We start from the raw sequence: 17,505 nt of genomic DNA, 5'->3' as shown, positions 1-17,505 counted from the left end.
GGGAGGATGCAAGAATTTATTTCATTGCAATTCCTAGGGACCATGTGTCGCTTAAATTTTCATCATAATAAATTTCTACTTAAAACAATGATAGGTTGACGATAAACAACTGATTTAGATTTTCTTTTTTTTTCTTTTTACATTTTATTAAAGGTAAAAACTATAAGGATTTTCATAACACAACTACATCAGTAAACCACCTGTCATCAATCGATAAATAAATCAACTATTAAAAGAAAATGTTTCATAATCGTTCATGCTTGCTATTTTATTGTAAGACATATTCCTCTGAAACGATTTTTTTTTTTATGTTCGTCAGGAAAATTCTTAAAATAACTTTCACAGGAGGTTCAGGTAAGCGACGTTTATTTTGTTAAATGTTTCTTGTTTATGCCTATTGTAAATAAAAGTCAAATTTAGGCTTGAATCCTAATATGAAGCATTGCCTTTTGGTCATTTTCAGCAACGACGATTCGATGGAACGTCAGTCGATAATTGACTCGCTGAAACAAACTTTCAGGGTAACATATTGAAATTTTAACAAGACATTTTATTTAATATATGCATAATTTAATCTGGCTATCAATTTCAGTCATGTATTTACCAATTGACATTTAATAATGAGCACCCAAATGGTTGATTTGGTGTGTGCATACTGTCATTTGAAAAAAAATGTGCTGAGAGAGATGTACGTTTGACTTTGTATATGTATGAATACGCAACCACGACCAAATAGAATGAGGGTTTTCAGTCTTATGCAAATATAAATCAACCATATCCAAATGCACAGTCCATCAACCTGGCTGATTCACTTTCTACAACCTTCATTATGAAAATAATGGTTGCAATGCTTTCGTTCTGAATATGCATAAAATATTTGTGACTGGGCTTTACTAAGCAAACAGCAATCAATTAGTCAATATATAATATTGATATACAGTCTAGCATTAATTTACCCGTAAAAAGTGAAAGTTATCTGACGTTAGTGTATCTTGTTTCAAACTTAATCATCCTTAAAAGATTCGTGTTTATTGGACAATTATTCGTACCAGAAAATAAACTAGAAAATGCAGACATGTTAAGTGGAATGTTAATCGGATAGCATTTTATGTCTTAGATTTTCCATCTCCTTAAACCAATTTTATTCAGTAAAAAGGAAGTGTAATTTGTCGGACAACACTTTATACGTTTTATCATTAACTGTGTACACTCGTTAGGTTTATAAGAAATAATTTGATATTTTAATTTTAAACCACCTACAAGGAAGAGATATCATGTTTTTCTTCTCTAAACCAATGACATTATATAGTATCCAATAAGTAAAGTTAAAATCGAGCATTAAATTTAACGTATCATATTGCGAAAACAATATTATTCCTAGAAATGTCAAAAAAAATGGTAAGGATGCAAGACTTGAAGTTATGTTTTTCTATAGGTAACACATGATGGTGAAACCCGTACATCGAAGGAAGAAGATATTATGTTGTTTTTCTTTCCCCCAATCAATAAAATTATATAGTATCATGTATATCATGATATTTGAAATCGAGCATTACAATTTAAGTATTTAATGTGAAAAAATCCAATTATATCTATAAATGTCAAAATAAAAGGAAGGAGGTAAAACTTGTAGATAAATTTGTTGTATGGGTAACTCGTGATGGTATATTCCACGTTATAACAGCAGTCAACCCTGTCGACTATTGATATTCATTTCACTGTATCATGACACACGTAACAAGACGTTTAAATTGTTTTCTCGATTTCTTGACATTTCTATGGATACAATTAAATAATTGCAACAAATCAGTGATACTTTAAGTTAATCAAAATATGTTATAATTATCCTAATGGAGAAAAACGTTTTATAATTTTATTTTATTGCAGTGAGTTCACAATTCAAGGGAAAACACGCATGTTACTGAAGTAAGGTAAGACTTTAGATTTATTTGTTGTTTTCTTTTTTTTCAAACGATCAAAAAGTTTTATTCAAAGCTTTTAAATTACCTATAGTCTACTTTAAAATTCCAATTATTGTAATAAATTTGTTTTTATTAAAGTATTCGCGGTAACACAAACTCAATAGAGCATGTGTCCTGCTCTGCGGTATTCTTTGCATAGTTTTCTGTTTACAAATAATTCATCATTACCTGCATATCTACCAAACTTTTTTAATTTGAATTTGATCAAAAAGATAAAGTATAAGAGTCATTTTATGATTGAATAGTCGAATTATCGCTAAAAAGAAATATATGTGTAAATGAATGAATTTTATTAGATTTTTTTAGTAAAATAAGTGTCTTCTGGACTAAAATGAATTTTCTTCTGTGTATTTAGATAACACAAGTGAATGTGTTCACATAATTTAGTTGTAATGTAATGATTGAAAACAATGTGTGCACTAATAACGCACTGCACGGGAACAAGTGATTTTGTTATTTTACAAGAAGACATTTCTACAATCTCAAATATTTTGTTTTTTTGTCGTTTATTATTTGCTCACAAATCAGGTCGTTAGTTTTCTCGATTGTATAGTGCCACATTTGTCGTTCTGGGCACTTAATAGTTTACAGTAACGGAATTTGTTTTACTCATTGGTTAGGGTCGTACACAGATTTATTTATGCTTACATCTGCGCCCATCGGTTTCTTTCGTATAGTTGTCTCATGGACAAGCATACCACATCTCATCTCTTTATTTTTATATTGTCCTCTAAATGGATGCATAACTGTAAGGGCCTATTATATTTAACCTGATGAGAAAGCACGAAAATACCACATTAAAATTTTATGCTGACTCGACGGGGTTCTCCTGTATTCGTGACAAGAATGCTTTAATGAGATTATAGAAACGACTTTAAACTTCCTAGTGAAAAGTGTCTATAAGACAAATAAAAATATGAGCCTGCTTACATTATGTAGCAATGATCTTAACGAATTTATAGAAAATTGATTATACATTATACATGCAAATGCAAGTAATGACTACCATAATGGTCAATGCATAGCAAGGTTCACCAAATAAGTTTTCAGATCCGTGTTTATTCATATGCTCAAAAATATTTTTGTGTTATTATTTTCCTTGACAACGATTTCAAAGGTAGTTCTACACTGTCACAAAGCACAAACTGTCGACTATATCCAACATGGCGTATTTGTTCGTTGTAGCTATTTTATTATTTACCTTCAGAAGGAGAACATAACAAACCTTCCAAATTGATTTATTTTTGTACTGAATGTTTCATTATACTGTTAGCTATGTAATCATCATATCAAAGTGTCAATTAATGGATATGTAGGATATATAGCGAGGACATATCAAAAGACATTGCGATTTAAGCCAAATAAACAGGGGGAGATACAGAGCGAAAGAGAGAAATCTATAACATCGAAAATGCATCTAGACCAAGTATTGTCTGCGTAATTTTCATCATTAAACATGTTAAAGCATTCTCTTTTCTTTTCTAACATCTGTTCAAATTGAATGTGATTTAAAATACAAAGAACATAAACGATTTGTCATTCATAAGAGCTTGCAAATAAATTATGTGGTGGTCCATCTGTTAAAATACACCATACCATATTTCACACGTGAAGTAAGCGTATCATAACCTCTTTCTTCACATAAATCTTCATGTTTTAATACACTGCATCACCCTCTTGATTGTATTGTCTGTGATATCTTATAATGTGTAACTTCATTAGTTTTGATGATCTGTAGGTTATTGAGAGTTCCTTCGCTGGAAGTAAATAAAAGAATAATTTATATATACTATGTCTCAGGTGTTTGTAAAAGAATTTATAACTATATGATCAAAGATTGTGTTCACCCTTCAGCTAAATAAATGAGTTAAACAATCATGAAAAATTTGGCATCAAAAATAACCTAGTGGCATCTAAAGTCGATATACAGTGTAACAACATAAAAGGCGAGTTAAAATAGAACCATATTTTTTTTTAATTTAAAGAATTATTATATGTAACAACTTATTATATAGAACATTTAAACCCTTTAATCATGGAGGATACTAGCGTCTTAATGAATCTGTGAATATAAGTTAAGCAAATAGATATACATGCAAGTACAGACATTTTTGCTTTTGTTTATTATTGGGAAATTGCGACGGGATAGTTTTGCAGAAATAAAACCTCGTATTTTAAATTTTTGTCATAATTTGTTTGCGTTATAGATTTCGCTTTTTGTTCATTGTGCAAAAATCGCAATAATAAATGCAGTTCAACAGTCTCTGAATTTACAGTAATCATAATAAAAATGTATTTATCGTCCGTAATTCTGTCTACAAATATTGGAAGTACTTTATTTTTCAACAGTAATAACTCAAATTTGAGTTTTTTTATTCGTTACATGTATCTGAAGACAGTAGTTATAAATCTAATAAAAGCAAACATAAATATGAAAATACCGATCCAAGACGTGAAGTCTGAAATTACTTAAATTTTCGTAAGTTATATTGTTTTGTTTTGTTGTATTTTTTTTTTTTTTTTTGTGAAACCAATGATTGGTATAGAACTTAAGAGTACTGTAATTTGAATAACATTTTCCTATTATTGTTTACAGTATATTAAATAGACTGCATTATATAACTAATGGTACCGCTTTTACTGAACCGGTACCAGATGTGCTTTTGTCATATCTCAGTGATGCACGAGGTAAAACTATTCGGCATTCAGAAATTTCGAAAACTGTGAAGAAGTGATTAAATCGAAAAAGAAAGAAAAAATGCTGTACATGTAAGTCAAAATCAAAAAATTAATATAATAAAGAAAGGATACGATTGTACCAAGTCAGGAAAATGGCCATTGTTATATTATATAGTTCGTTTCTGTGTGTGTTTCATTTCAATGTTGTGTTTCTGTTGTGTCGTTGATCTCCTCTTATATTTAATGCGATTCCCTCAGTTTTAGTTTGTAACCCGGATTTTTTTTTCTCAATCGATTTATCAGTTTCGAATAGTGGTATACTACTGTTGCCTTTAATTATAGTGATAAGTTGAAATTCATAACTAACACGTTTGTTATATAACCCAAAATGAACGACGTTATGAAACATTCAAAGCGGATTGTTTATTCTATAGAAATATAATTGTGTACATAGATTAATTTATATGATGCATATCCACAATTGTTTGGTTTTTTTTTCTCTTCTAATAAAGTCTATGTGATGACGAACGTGAAACGTCAATGTTTAATGAGAGTGGTCAATGAACTGGTAAAAGACAATCCACTTACATTCCTAAAATCTACAGATCTTGTCTGATATTAGAAAAGCTGTCTCATAATAAATGATTGGATGCAACTCGAAGATGAATAATTCCCTCTTAACCCCTATTTCTCAAGGGATTTTACCATCTATTGTAACGATCACGTTTTACGTATGTCAATCACAAAGATTTGTTGTCTCCATACTGGAAACATTCCCTACAGAACTATGTACTTTTTTTCAAATGCAATATTAGACGGAAATAACAAACGCGTGATATATCAGTAGAAGTAACTTACGGATTGTAAAAGTATATTGCACGAAAAACGAAAACTTCCTTCGACTTGAGGTTTGTCATTGTTATTTGTTTTCAATGGTAAGTATGTTACACGTCTTGAGAAAGGGGACCAAATAACACGAAGTAAGGTGGGTAACCGTAGTGTAATAGAGATTTTTACTTTTGGGTGCACTGACAAAGTACATTACCACCCAGCTACTTTTACATGGAAATTTCTAATCTGTGCTTCCGTGTGGTTTTGACTCCGTTACATATAATTGGACTGTTCCAAACTGGGCATCCGTGTGGTTTGTTAGTCAGTTATATAATTCGTTTTATAACAACATTTTGAATGCAAATACCGTATCATTTTTATTCAAATCAAATTCTATTTTAGTAAATTTTAAACTTGATTATATCCCATTAAAACCTGCATAACAATATCGACTTCCTCCTATAAATTATAGAAATATCTTCTGCCCTAAATATTTTATTTTTAATTTGGACAATTAATTGTTTGTTATAATAAAAAAAACAGATTTTTATTTATTCGTTAACAATCTAAGGATGGTTACCACTTAAGATAAATAATCATACATGGAAACGTTTCTTTCTGTTTGTTAATAATGAGACTCCTCTTTCAGGACTCAGGTTACAGATTTAGACGTCGTATAAAGTAAAATAGATATTGAGCGGAACAGACGAGTGAAAAGCACTTTTCCTCTGTCAGATTTTCTAAGGTATAATGTTATTGGTGAAATACAATGTAGTTTAGGAAACGTAATAATCGAGGTTAATATCCGCCTTGACCAAAGAAAAAAAATAATGAAGTGCCTCAGTGAAAACTGATGTTGTTAATTATAAAATAGGAAGGTTTGTGTAACGATGAATATACAAAGTTCGTGCAGTAAAAACACATTTTTGTTAAAACACACACGAATTAGTGGTAACGGTATGTTTTCCTTCCGTGAATCTCGCTTCCAAATTTCTCATATCAATAGATTGGATATGGAACTTCGGATTCTACTGTCGTAACTGTTTTTTGTTTGTTGTTGTTTACAATTTGATGTAGAGTATGGTATTATTGGTTGATAGTTAAGATGAGCAACAGTATAATACGCTTTTAAATTTTCTTTCCCATCTAACTATGTATGAAACTGGGGCGCTCCATCACTGACGTTATCGAATAATGTTCACACATACAAACCAATGCAGCAGGTACTGCAATCACAAAGTGATATTTTTGGTAACAGTGTGACTTTTTTAACGGTAACTTTTTCTAGATGCAGTGCTGAGAGTTTAGAATACGGTTAACTTATTTGACATAGATTTCTTGATCGTTTTTCGGTAATTCTTCTGCTCATTATTAACCTTTAAACGTATTACTTTACCTATAAATATTCTGTTTCTTTAATATTTAAGATTTAAGCATCTACACGATTTATCTATATATGTTCTTATGCATAATAGACTGAGTTTTATCACTTTATTTTATTCTTGGTTTATTTTTGCAATAAATTCTTATTCATGATGACGGCGCCGTATCTCCATGAAAATTTGTTTTGAAAGTAGAAATCTAATCTATAGAAACTTAGGATGATGTGTGAAAAAAAAACGGGAAATCGCACAACTATAAGTTCGTGTTAAAATGGTCGACAAAAACACCGTTTAGGCAAAATGGGTAAAGGAAATTCATCTGGATAAGAATTACGGATAGAATTAGGCTAAAAAGCACAATACAAGCAGACTTTGAAACTCATACAGAACTTAGCTTGTTAGTATGGAATGTATAAAAATGGTTTTACTTGGTTATTTTGCCGAATAACTTAACCTGTATTCCAAGTGTAAACGGTCTCTGAAATGCATTGGTCTGTACAGAGTAAATCCGATATAGTTCCGGAAACATTTTAAAAATAAAGTGCTAGCTTTGTAATCCTATAGACGAATTCTACACAGGACAGACAGCAACATCGGAATGAGGCCAGAGAAAGTTAACGTAGGCTGAGAAATACATAGGAACTTGATTCGGCAAAAATAAAATTAAAAACAATTCAGGTCCCGTTAGTCTGATAATAGCCAGTCCCAATTATCCACTTGCGTCTATATCTCGTGCTATTACCGAAGAAGGATATCTGTTATCCGATATATCTAATATTTGTTCATTTTATAGTTATTAAATGGTGATGTTGTACCCTTTTTGACTTGTTATGTGTAATATAAAATGTATTTGTACGAGCTTTAGAACACGATGAAAAGCGAGACTCGCCGAGCTTTCCACTTGTTTCGTAGTGAGTACAAATACATTTTTTTTTTCTGACAATGTACATAATTTTTTATATTTTGTTTTTATTTTATTTTACAATTAACACCCCAAGGGTGACTAGGGAATAGATTTATGGTCACTTGGTCTTCTTCCGACCGGCAGTAAAATGCTTGCAAAGTAAGGACTTCCATTTGTTGCCCGTGGCTGTTTTCTACACTTTGGTCTGGTCTTGGTATCTTTCACACATCCGCCCATCTTCAATCTCTTTTTTTTTTTTTTTTTTATCAAATTGACTCAACTTACAACTGTTCATAATATATTGCGAGAATGTCTTTTATAATCAATATCATAATCTAGATTTAACATTTAATGTTCAGAATTAGAATCTTTATGAAATCGTATAAAGCAAGCCAATATACAGCAGTTAATTAAAATTTAACTTGCTTTTATATTGCATCATATGAATAAAATCTAATTTTATGATTTTCGAATAGAGATAATATTTCAATTTTATAACATGTGTTCAGAGTATAATGTTTTAAATTTAGATTTTACATGTGATTAGATTAAATGTCCTTTTACAGTTATTCGATTCCACATCACTTTAATTTTGTTAAATATTAAATCCCGGTAAAATAGCGGGGTTTATTAGAAATAACTGAAAATCTTTCATTAGAAATATATTTGGTATTAAACTCTTTAGTAATTGCAATATGAAAATGTCATGGAGTATAAAAAGTACAAGAGGCGTGGATTGTAATGTAATCTGACTTTGCTTAATTTCCCTTCTACATGGATTTCTATCATAAAAATAATGAGTTTAAAGGAACGAAATACAATTTAGTTGTCTCAATGGTATAACGAGTTTCATTTATGCACTGATTTTACATGCTTAGCTAGAAACCTGTTGGCCATGCCATACTAGTTAGTAAAACTTAAAAGAGAAATTAACGCATGTTTAAGACCTTCAGATAATATCTTTACTGAATCAGAAAAGTTCGTTGGAAAGAAAATCATATTGAACTACTCTTATTGAGTAGGGTGATTGTCTAAATGTGTATATGTTTCACCAAAGAAGAGAATTGATATGATGACCAGTGACAAGAACGTGCCTTATCAGATTGGACCTGACTGGTACTCATACGGGTATATCCTATACAGATATGTCCACTGCAAGGATATAATGTTGAACGTAAATAGTTAATATAAAAAAGGAGATGTGGTATGATTGCCAATGAGACATTTATTCTATGTTGTGTCATGTGTACTAATTTTTGTTTGTCTTTTTCATTTTTAGCCATGGCGTTATCAGTTTATTTTCAATTTATGAGTTTTACTGTCCCTCTGGTATCTTTTGTCCCTCTTTTATAGACCAAAGTTCCTAAATGTACATTTTAAAAGCCCCAATATTGATATATATGTTAGCGGTAATAATAATAATAAATGCCTAAATTCACATATTGCCGCTAACAAATATAGAGCTGATCTCATACATACAAAATACGACTAAAATTTGGAATTTGGAAATTCCCAATTATCCTCTTAAAATAATAAATAATTTTGAAGTCTAATGACTTCCTGTTTTATATAACCATGATTTTAATGACATATAAAAAAAAATATTACAATAACATTACACGATCGTGTGATGCTGAGATAGATGCAATTATACAGATATTTGAAGGACACCTACTTCAATTCTAGTTTTATTATGTAAGCATATAGTTATAAGTAAAAACTGTCAGCAGCTAGCAGATCAAGTTACCAGAAACATGTATTATCGCATGGAAATGCAAAATTTGCAATATAATAATTTCAGTATGCACTATTTCTTTTAAACTTTAATGATATTTAATCATATACGAATAGAATAACAACCATTATACGTTTCATTAATTCTAAATAAAGATTTCTGCTTTTGTTACATAGTAAAACACAAGTTGTGTTCAAGATTACAATATTGTTAAATATCGCAAAAAGCACCAATCAATCACATTGTCTGTCCAAATACACCATTCAACCAAGACGGGTTTTACATTTGCCGTATAGTGTTTCAGTATTTAGGATTTCGCTATTTTATGCATTTTCCTTTGATCTTTTTTTGTGATAATTTTCATATCATGCTTCTCGCTTGAGATGGAAAATTATCGCTAGAAACTAAGGAGGCAAGTGGCGTTGCTAATGAAATTAACATAAAATTTACAACGTCGTCATAGGTAAAATAGCGATAAACAGATTATCATTGGTCATCTCAACTCGATTGCTTTTCTCGCTTTCGCCGTACCGGCTCGAGCTAGAAAATCAATCTCTTTGAGATGATCAACGATAATCTATAAGTATAGGAATTTGTCTTGTCGCATGTTCTAATCAGTCGTTTTATCTGTTCGTATACACATATCAACTATGTATGTCTGTGCGTATACACCATATCAATGAATCATTTTATCTTCTCGCATATATACCAATTGATAATTGTATCTTTTCGCATTCACCAGTCAATCATTTTGTTCGAATACATGTACTCCGTCAACCATTGTATCTCTTCTCCTACATCATCAGCAATATCCATGTTGACACTTTTAGTACAATGTTAAATTGTAAAGAAGATTATGGTATGTGTCTTTTAACTACGCAGTGTGACTGTCTTTTATATTTTTATTGCTTTTTTATAAATATATGAAAATGATCTAGCGGGGTTTAAAACTAATTTAATATTTTTCACATAAAAAAGGTTATAATATATATATTAAATATCTGTAACGGAAATAAAAGATAGCATGTGTGGAATGTTACATAATCTACTGCGCATGTATTCAATAAAGTGTATGATGACAATTTTATAGGGAAGAAGAAGCATGCTTATTGAAAATAAAACAGTTGTTTATACGTCAGCGATGCCTTTAGAGATTCTGAAGTAGGTCATATATGTAATTGTGGCCTTCAATCAGTCATTTACATTTAAATTACAACCAATGCAGGTCGACGTTACCATACATTGGTATTACATCTATGACGTAACCGTACATTTTTTGTGATATCTTCCAAGGCCTGCGTCCGTGTATTATCGATTTATTCATACATATTATATCGACAAGGCCTTTTTTAATCCATTTAGATTTATTTTTACATTACAGGATAAAAACTGGGTATTATCATTGAAGGAAAATATAGAATGTATTTTTACTCGCTACGAAACAAATGCAAAAACACAGTTGTGAAACTCAGATGTCGTCATGTTTCTTAAGCTCGTAAAATTGAACGTTTATTGCTACTAAAACGATGACCTTGATTTGTTATTTTTTCCATATGAGTATATAAAATGAAGATGTGGTATGTTTGCCAATGAGACACTTCTTTAAAAAAAAACGAGTTCATGTTAAAATTCTTTTCAACAGTGATGTGGTTTGTTTACTTAGTATTGCGACCTCATTGCAAATGAAAAAACGACAACCTTCGAATCTTTTCAAAGGCTATCGGAGGTTAGATTTAAATCGACTGTTTGATGTAACAAGGACAAAAGCGGGCAAATTTTCAAAACAGTTTTTTCTTCTTTTTTATAATATTCTTTATTTTATTGTTCAATGCACACCACACCGAAATGTATGCTGCAATCTTAAATACCGTTTTGTTTCGCAGAAAAACAATATTGCATTATTCTTTGAATATCTATAAAAAGGAAAATTGGATTAATTCCAGAAATTTAATTTTCCAGAACGTTCTTTTATCTTTAAGCAAGAAACAAGTTATTAAATAGTTCAGTGCTGTTTTCGACAGTTAATGGATAATTTATTAAGACAAAATATGTTCATATTGGGAAAAAAATCTGCGACTATGTGTAAATTAATATTTTATTTTTCTTCTTGGTATTTTAATGCATTTTCGCTGTAAGTTGTTTCTACCTTGCACAATATTATATAGGTTCTACAGACTAAACTTACACGACGATAATATTTGTTAAATTGCATCATGAAATGGCAATGATACTTATTAAAATGTTTACTGGTAACCTTTAAACAGTTGTATTGATGATGGATAATAATACAATACCGGCTGCGCAGACAGACAACGCATTAGGCCGTTAAGGGGAATGATAATAGAACACAGGGCTTCATGCTATTTTCCTATAACAAGATTTAATCGTTAAGTCAATATAGATTAGTGCTACTTGAAATGTCTCACGGTTAGAATTAACACTGCATAGGAATCTGATAGATCGAACTATTAACGACTTCTATCTATCTTTTATTTTCTTCCAATAAAAGGGAAACGTGTTCTGTATCCCACCATTAAATACAAATAACCATGTTGATCTGTCCTTTTCACACCATTTATCTCCATAAAGAGATAAGTCAGAGAAATCATCCCATTTACATCTGACTACAAACGTATAATTTCCTTTAAGAGAAATGTCTTTAATTTTTTGCTTTTATGATACGGTAACAGTAGTATAACGTTGTTTATAAAAGAAATTTTAAAATACCGGATAGGTGGTATTGAGTTTCGTGTAATGTAAAATATAAAACACGTTAAGAAAATCAGCAGGCTATATCTTAACAACGATCGAGAGGATACGATATAACAAGATTACCCGGTAGGTAAATGTTTCTTTTTTCTTTAATTTTGTGTAAATGCTGCATTGTATTTGTTGAAATATCTGCAAGCAGCAAGCAAACTAAGCTACAAATGTATAAGATGTTGAACATATTGCATAAAACTGTCAATCAATATTATAGCATTTAAGTTTCTGGAAAAGGTTTTATGACGAATATGATGGCTGATATTGTAAATGTAAGGTAAATGAAAACGAGAGATACAATTTATGACAACAACAAACTCGTGCACAAACACTGTCTATATTGATATTCTCAATGATTAAATTGGGTTGTTATCGATGGAGAAGTACCCACAGCCTGGTAGTGGGACTTACTCTAAATAGTATCTCAAACAATGTGGACCCACAGCCTGATAGTGGGACATACTCTTAATAGTATCTCAAACAATGTGGAAAACAAATAAAATGCACTTGCATGGCTTTTATGAATCTAAAATACTAATCCAGTAAATCATATAACGAGGACTACTAATTCATTACATCTTATAACCGGGACGGTTTTATGTCTATCATTATTATAAAACAAAATACTCAAAATTACTCAACAAACAGAAAGCGACAAAATCGAAGATTTGAAAATGCAAGCAATTGCAGTAAGATGCCAGAATAACAAGACAAAATACACATTTTCCCCCAAAAAAAGTAATTGAATGTTGGTTTAAAGTGTAATTACTGAAGATATTTATCTGATTAATACACATTTCTCTGTGGTATATTTGGCGTACATCCTAGAGCTAATGCAGGACTATGCTGATACATGATTCCTCGTTAATGGAAGTACATGTATAAATGTCTGGACATCGAATGACTGTCATAGTTCCCAATGTGCGTTCACTACTGCCCAGTCTTTATGTTTCTGTCTTGTTTATTGTTCACTGTGTACTGCTGATGTGTCTTTTGCTCTCATGGTCTTTTCCTTCTTTTTTCGCCATAGCATTGTCTTTGACTTTTGGGTTTGAATATCCCTTTGGTATCTTTCGCCTCCCTTTAACTAGAGCGTACATGTCTAGATTTTTTATAACATAGTAGATTCATAATATATTTTACTGCAAAGACTTGACAAGTCAAAATTATCAAACCTAGACAATATGGAAAAGTTAAACTCCATGCGTTTTCAATGCAAATCAAATTTATTGGAATAGTCAGAGCCAAACTATTTGCATACGGAAACCGTCAATTTTCGGTTCCCACATTTAATACAAAAGAAAATAACAATACTTCATTAAGGGAAAACGGTACTATTACATTTTCCCATCATTAGGTTGGCCTTTTGTGTACCCAAGACAGGTGAAGGAAGTCGACCTAGGAGCGCTGTGATTGGATGTAATGGTACAATATATTTTTTCATTTATCTATGAATAACTGCAGTGTGTATATTTACTATATGAATTTTGAAACCTATTGAAATATTTTCTAGAGAATTATTCGAAAAGACTTCTAAAATTTCATAATTTTTTGGAAAAATGACGGTGGGCATGGATAACATAAACAAGTTCCGTTGGAAGTTGGTCATGATACTATTTGGATTCAATTTTTAAAACAGAATAATAAAGTACTAACACCACACATATCTGTTTTATCCAAGTTTTTATTATAAAAAGTGTTTTTTTTAGAAAATGTTAGTATTGTCGCCTATGGCAGAATAAATAGTACCGTTTTCCCTTAACGCAGAACCTTGAGGTAATTATGTACACGCTTTTGTTTCCAAATGTTATCTGAATTGCTAATGTTTAACCTGTGTAACCAATGTTTTCGTTTCTAAGTGCAATGTATATATATATCTTCTACGGTTTGTGGGAAATATTTATGCAATTAACGAAAGTATAATTAAGTGACGAATAAAAGTATATTTATGTTTCTATATATTCTCATCATAAATATTGTGTTTGTGCTAATTTAAACAAATGTAAACATAGTTAATAAGGATTCTGGATACGACCGCATTAACAAATTAAAGCCTGAAGAGATTTTTATTTGATGTCATGAATTAATGAAAGCTTCTCAAGCAGTGAGCACTTAATATTTAAGTACCTTCTTAAAACTTTACACGGAAACAAGAAGAGGGCAATTGAAAACAAGTTAATTTTACGCCTAACAAGTAAAAATATAACTTGTTACACGAACTTGTAACAGTCTCTGCAAGTATGTGTCATCAATTAATGGGTATTTATACAAATTGTCATAATATATTATTTCAAAAGAACATTATGACTTATTCGTAATATTCTAGTAATAAGAAATATAGCAAAATTATTAAAAACATCCACATCCGATAGAAGTAACAAACAGTGATCTTAAAAATAAAAATATGTTGAGTAAGTTAATGTCTTTCAAAGTGCATATTTCTACAGTTCAAAGAGAATAATTCTGGCTTCATGATGAATATGATCTTTCGGAACATCAGATAAAAACGTTACTCTTCAAAGTCAACAGCTATTACATAGATTTGAATCACCAGTAAATGAGAAAGAAATGGTTTTATGAACACTTTATTGTTATATAACAGATTACGAAGATCTTAGTCTTGTGGTGTTGGAAATAGAATGCTTGCAGAGTTTTGATCCTAACGTTATTATTACTAATTGCTTCTTTAAGCTGTCTCGTAGATTTAGCTCATTATCTGTAACCGTGAACGAGTATCGGGAGTTATCGGATCTAGTCTAAATAAAGTGCCGTAATAGGTTCTTAATAGAATAATGAAAGACAGATATCTCTAGTGTTTATCACTGTTTATTAAGTGTTATAAATGTGATAGCATCTTAATACTACTTTATACCATGAATGTATATCTCTTCTGTATCTCCTATCTCATCTTCTAGGTCTTCTCCTTCAGCTACAAACGAGTCCGCCTTGTAGTGTACCTGACTATTTTCAGTCGAAAAACTGCATTATTTAATTTTGTTCAAAATGTAGAAAAAATAATTTCTAGACTTAACCAAGTCAGGAGTCTGTTATTCAGTGGTCGTCGTTTGTTTATGTGTTACATATTTGTTTTTCGTTCATTTTTTATGTAAATAAGGCCGTTAGTTTTCTCGTTTGAATGTTTTACATTGTCATATCGAGGCCTTTTATAGCTGACTATGCGGTATGGGCTTTGCTCATTGTTGAAGGCCGTACAGTGACCTATAGTTGTTAATGTCTGTGTCATTTTGGTCTCTTGTGGACTCACAGTTGTCTCATTGGCAACATACCACATCTTCTTTTTTATACTTATCCATTTGCTTTTAAATGCATTATGGCTTGATAGATTTCCGCCTGTAACAGTACGTGTCTGTCATCGTCCTTACTTTTGCAAAGATAATTCGTATTTCTCTAATGGTTGTGGGCTGTTATTTCCTGCAAAAAGAGAAATTTCTCATATCGCACTGAACGGGGTATTCAAAGTCAGGAGACTGTAGTTCAGAGGTTGCAGTTTGCTCATGGCTATCATATTTGTTTTTGTAAATCGTTAATTACATCAAATTATGCCGCTAGTTTTCTCTTATGAATTGTGTCACAATTTTTAAGTCGGGCCTTTTATAACCGATTATACGGTATGGGTTTTTTTTCATTACGATTGCGTATAATTTGCTTGCATCCACTACATATGAACTTTGGTGGATAGTTGTATAATTCTCACTCGCTACATTTAAGTATATAGTAATGCTGCATTTATTCGAAGAAACTTATTTGCTACACGTTTGTTTTAGGTTAGAATTTCTGTTAGAATTGTAAAATAAAATCAAAGTAACTTTATTTCGGTTTTTGCAAATGCAATGATGAAATCATTCGGAACTGAACCACACTCATCATACTGCCCTACTTGCTGATAAACAACTGAATGTTATTATTAACGTGTCCAGTGGTCAACGGGAAGTTTTTCTTATCACGATTGACTGAAATCTTAATTGAAATATCTGACACATATCAGACAGCAAATAATGATATAGTTAATGAATGAAACAGGGGAATCCTTATGATAAGTCATAATCAAGAAGTCTAAAATATTAAAGAGAGCTCAATTATAGCTGATAAAATAGGCATGTGTCGCCAGATTCATCATAATTAACACTTTCCATTCATGTAAGGTTAGGCTATGGTTAGGCAAAATTGACAGAGGTATCATTGTTAAGGTTTTAAGTGCAGCAAATATTCGATCTTTCAATGATATGAGAGATTGTATCAATGTATTAAGAACAACCGATGCGCGAGAGCTTTAATAAAATGGAATATCGGCTACCACTAATTTTTTTTACCCGTGGAAACTGTGTAGTTGTACATCACTCACAACAAACAGATGCCTCTCTTTTACTGCCCGACGGGAGAAGTGTAGATGGAAATATGTATATATCCAATTCCCCCCTCTCAACCTCTCAACCCCCGGTTTGTTTCTCTATTTTCTAGCCAATGATAAATAAGACTCTCTCCAAAGTGACCAAACCCCCTAGAAAACTAATTACTATTGTCATTCGCTGATACATATAGGTCCTAATCTCTGATAAATAGCTAATCCTCTCAGTACATTATGCGCGGTGCAAATGAAGTCCCACTCGAGTAACAATGCAACTTCATGCATTACCCGGAATGTTTACGAAGGGCCTTTCAGGCAACAATGCAACTTGTTTGATAGAAAACTCGTAACTGTTGGTTTACCATAGAGCAATGCGTTGCTGTTGCTTTGTGTGTCCTTGCACAACGCGTAATGGTTAGTTCGTGTACACTAAAGGAACGTTCGCGTATTTTAGAGAAACACGTTGATCCTTAACGCAGAATGCGATTCGCGTTCCTGTACAGGTACATAATTATTCATGTATCATAGAAAACCTGTCATTCCTATTATAGAAAAAAAACTATTATCTGATAAAATTGAGAATGGAAATGGGGAATGTGTCAAAGAGACAACAACCCGACCAAATAAAAAACAACAGCAGAGGGTCACCAACAGGTCTTCAATGTAGCGAGAAATTCCCGCACCCGAAGGCGTCCTTCAGCTGGCCCCTAAACAAATATATATACTAGTCCAGTGATAATAAACGCCATACTAATTTCCAAATTGTACACAAGAAACTAAAATAAAATAACACAAGACTAACAAAGGCCAGAGGCTCCTGACTTGGGACAGGCGCAAAAATGCGGCGGGGTTAAACATGACCC

General features: G+C 31.6%; 1 long non-coding RNA gene across 1 annotated transcript in view; it reads left to right on the top strand.

The window, feature by feature from the left end:
- The first annotated feature begins 1,712 nt into the window (after window positions 1–1,712).
- LOC139518900 (uncharacterized) overlaps window positions 1,713–17,505 on the top strand; it is a 38,268-nt gene continuing 22,475 nt past the window's right edge. Inside the window, exon 1 of the long non-coding RNA XR_011663477.1 lies at window positions 1,713–1,931. This is a non-coding gene — a long non-coding RNA (uncharacterized lncRNA). The remainder of the gene's footprint in view (window positions 1,932–17,505) is intronic.

Source organism: Mytilus edulis, chromosome 4 (genome assembly GCF_963676685.1).
Source record: "Mytilus edulis chromosome 4, xbMytEdul2.2, whole genome shotgun sequence".
Classification (NCBI taxonomy): Eukaryota; Metazoa; Mollusca; class Bivalvia; order Mytilida; family Mytilidae; genus Mytilus; species Mytilus edulis.
The sequence above is the reverse complement of the archived record's forward strand: the minus strand, read 5'-3'. Positions and strand labels throughout refer to the sequence as shown.